The following is a 4,836-nucleotide window of genomic DNA, read 5'->3' on the forward strand; positions in this document are numbered from 1 at the left end:
TGGGGGGGGGGGGGTGCACTCATACACTTTCCTATAGTAGTAGTAATAGGACATATCCAATTGCTCTGTTGCTTTTCGTTGTATCGTTTACGATGCTGGTCTTATGATTGTTCTAGCTATGAAGTCCTTAGGCGCAATAGTGTGAGGGTAGATATAAATGTGTGTGTGTTCGTATGTGTGTGTACGTTCACATGGCCAACATACAAATGGTGACGCGAGTATATTTAGTACTATGCAGCAATACTCATTGATAAGGACTAAGAATATATCACAGAATTCGAAATCACTTGATATGAATACGTCTGCAACTCATTTGCGATTTTCACTCGCTATCGGTAAGTTGGATTTTTATATACTCATTTCCTTGAATTCACGAGTGTGCATAAGTAGTGTACTGTGGCTCTTGAGCCGTTTGGACTCTTATCTCTAGCAATGCTGTGTACTGTCTTGTACCCTAATGTGTATATATATATATATATATATATATATAGTTTACTGATCTGTTATAGGTAAATGTCATGTTACAAAATATCAAAACTCATATTTGAAATCTATTTGAAATCAATTTACAGTTAACCTTCCAAGTTTTAGTAATTTTCAAATATAATCATATATTTATCCGACGAACTATTGCTCAGTGATTTTGACGTTGTTTTTGGTGTTTTCGGTAAATCAATTTTAAAGAATCCATTATTGTCCAAGTGATGAATTGCATTGCAGGAATTGTGTGTGTACTTCAATACAGGTACACCGTCAATATTCTAATCATACTCAGGGCGACTAGGTTTACCACATCATGGATCTAAATATAATTAGACAAAAGGTAACAGAAATAGTAGTATAAAACTGCTTTGGGTAGTGGATTATTTAACATTAATGCTCTTCTTCAAAGCTAGCAAGAGGGAATTATAAGAAATTTTACATCCTAAATCTAAGTGGATGTTAAACTCTGTAGCCTGTCTTCAATTTCCTTTCTATGAAGTTTGCCCTGAAGAAGTACCATGTGCCGATAATTGAATATTCCACTGACCATGGTAATTTGTATCACTTTTTCAAATAATAAATCCGTGCCGATTCAGACAACTACCGTTCTCTTTGCATTTTATTTTATGTAATCTTACTTGAACGGACTGATCTAGTGTGTGCCTACTGACAGGAAACCTGAAAATGTATATTAAAGGGATAGCTAAGACACTGAATTTAGGTCCCCATTAAATTAGAATGAATTAAGTCACAACAATAGTGAGGCGAGCTAATCAATATCTTAAAAACTAACTCTGGTCAAAAAAGTTACAACTATCGGAGTATAAATTAATTAAAGAGATTTTAAATTATTATGCATTCGTCAAGGTATGAAAGCGAAACTTTACGGCCTGTATTACTCACATCCTCTTAAATAATACAAGAATAATCGCTAATTAATAAACATTGGTAAAAAGAATCAATCGCCTTTTCCAAAATCTGAGTAAGGTCATGAACATTCGAAACTGTTGTTTCGTAAAGATATATAGCAATCAATCTAGCAGCTTTGTTTCACCCAAACACGACGCAGAAACTTCTTGCGTTCTTTGTAAAAGTTCATAAATAAACATCGACTTCTCTAATGAAGATTTATTCAAATAGAATTTTTCTTCAATTCTTTTATCATGAATCCAGAAAGATATTTGAAATTTTTCTAAAGAATTCCTTTGATAAAAAAAAAAAAACTCCACAAATAAACAAAACAAAAACAACGACCAACGGAACAGCAAAATAAAGAAATTAATAAAATTGAAATACAAAGCAAAAATATGTATCTTTATAAAAAAAATAATAATATTAAATAAGAAATAAAATATTAAATCAAAAGAATTAAGTAAAATTATGAAAAAAAATTTCTTGAACGCAGAGAAAAACAGAAGAACAAAAGGAAATAAATTTAGGATAGGAAAATGCAAAAAAAATTAATAATAATAATAATAATAATAATAATAATTGCAAAAATGACGATAAATCATAATAATATAATCAACTAAATACAAATGTGTGTATCAAAGACAGTTTAGGCATATTTCTGTTTATGTAGCGGAAGATTCAAAAGAAATTTGTGAGGTAAAAAAATTTATAATGAAAAAAAATGAGAAGTGAGAAGCAAATTACTTTCAAGTGATTAGGTGTATGAACTAGATATAATTCTGTTCTAGTCAGCCTGTTTTGTTGGCATGTTAACGTTCACAGCCTATGTGTGTGTGTGTGTGTGTGTGTGTGTGTGTGTATTATATCTATCTATGTATTTGTGTATATATTCATACATACATATATGTGTGTGTGTTATGCATATTTATAAATGTGTGTTTGTGCGTGTGTAAAGAGAGAAAATGATTATGAATGTATGCATGATGTATGTATATATATATATATATATATATATATATATATATATATATATATATATATATATATATATATATATATATATATATATATATATTTTAAATATATTACATGTGAAAACGTACACATGTACATATATATATATATATGTGTGTGTGTGTGATTATTGAGAGAATTTATGTGTGTGCATCACCTGCTCTTTCGCCTAAATCACTGTATACGATTCGTTGAAGTGAATATATTTGAGAGTTCGTATATGTTGGTCTGTGTTGTTTGTAGGTGTTGCTGTATACGAAGATATTGCCAAACTTACAATATGTTGGCCAAAAAGAATAAACATCCATCACTCTAAAGCATATGTGCGCAATTAAGAATATGAGTAAAAGATTTATTTGCCATAAACACTCACATACAGACAAACTCCTCTATGCACACAAATAGGTTCACTCACACTTGTATATATACATATGCATGATCATACACCCATGATTGTTTGCTTATCTCAAAAAATATGTGATCGTTAAAATATCGGTGAGTATTTTCATGTGATATCTTCTATGTGATTTAAATGTGACTGATTATGTATACATGTGGGCATGTAGTCCTCTGTATGTACATGTGCGTGTGTGTGTGTGTGTGTGTGTGTGTGTGTGTGTGTGTGTGTGTGTGTGTAGGTGTTTGTGTGTGTTTGCTTGAATACATGTGTGAGTGTGCGTGTGCATTTATAAATGAATATGTGTGTTGTGTGTTGTGGTCGTGTGTAAAAAAGCCGAAAGGTTAATATGGCCTTTTGATGACCATCATATTTTAATCAATTTATGTGAAATTTAATTAAATATAGGCGAACTCAAAATTCAGCCTTTGTATTTACATTACTGGCCATTGCTTTTGTAAAATGACGAACGATTTTGCTTTCGGCGCCTACATTGATGTAAAAATCTCTGAAATTAAATCGGTTGACGTAGAATTTGAAATTTAAATGTGAATAATATTGTCCATAAAGAACAGTCGATGTTTTAAAATAGGATTTATTCACAAAGCAATGTGAACGAAAATAAGTTGACAAAAAACTGTTAAAGATATTTTCTGAGACGAAAAACTTGGTAATAAAAAGGAAATTACAGATAAACAAGGGAGAAGGAATAATAAAGAAAATTAAAATTAGAATGAGAGAATGGTATTTAAAGAAAAGGATACAACCCCTGCTCACCAATAGGAACATAATCAACAAGAATATAAATTAGTCTAAACAAATGGATGTTTTAAATTTATTTTCGTCAATAACTGCAAAGAAGTTAAAACTATTCAAGATGTTTTTGATAAGTTTTTAATATAATAAAGCTAAACACTAATCGAAATTGTTCCTACACTGTGTCGACACAAAAGAAAAGGAGACAACGGGATAATAACAAACGTGAAAAAGAAAGGAAGGAATAGAGAAAAAGAGAGAGAGGGAGAAAATATTTTATTACAAAACTGCATTAGGGCATTGATTGGGTTTAATTCCCTTAACTAATTAGTTTTGGCTATCAGTGAATACAAACAAGAAACTGGTTTTCTTTTCTTTCATTAAGAGAAACGTGGAAAATATTCTAGTAAACTTTTATATTCCCATTAATTTCCGCCATCAATTTCTTCATATGGACTGACATATTGTTTACGAGTTAGCATATATGGACACTCTCATGTATTACATATAATCAGATACAGAATAATATCTCTTATCTGTTTCTATCTATCTATCTATCTATCTATCTATCTATCTATCTATCTATCTATCTATCTATCTATTTATATATCTAACGATGGATCTCTCAAACTACCCACTTGTTTGTCGGTTAATATGTGTATATGCCCTTGTATAAATAAATCTATGAGTTAGCATCTAACTATCTGTCTGTCTGTCTGTCTGTCTATCTATCTATCTATCTATCTATCTATCTATCTATCTATCTATCTATCTATCTATCTATCTATCTATTTGAAGAAAAGCAACAAAAATTCAATAGGTTATAGCAGTACGTACGTTTGGTACAAACTTCATTTATTCACGTAGTGAGAAAACTACATAAAATGTACAATGAAAATGTACTCCTCAGCTGCATAATGGAATTTCATTTTTAGAAAGTCATTTTGTAGATGTGTGCAAAAAACAAGAGTAAGAGAAGAAAATATACCATCTTGACTATGCTGCTGTTCAACAGTCTAGTGAATCAAACAAGAATTTAAATTCTATATAATCTAATTGAAGGGTTAGTAATAATTTCAAATTTAGAGGAAGGTAGATTAAGTAGTAATGGACAGCAGGTTAGGGGTAAATCAGGCATGAGGAAAAATAAATAAATAAATAAATAAAATGGAAGAACAATACCTTAAGGAGTGGTTAGAGAAAAATTAAGGTACGGGAATTAAGGTCAAGGTATTAAAGAAATATATCTATTCTACAATATATTTAGAATAATA

The sequence above is a fragment of the Octopus bimaculoides genome, chromosome 15 (assembly GCF_001194135.2).
Source record: "Octopus bimaculoides isolate UCB-OBI-ISO-001 chromosome 15, ASM119413v2, whole genome shotgun sequence".
Taxonomy (NCBI): Eukaryota; Metazoa; Mollusca; class Cephalopoda; order Octopoda; family Octopodidae; genus Octopus; species Octopus bimaculoides.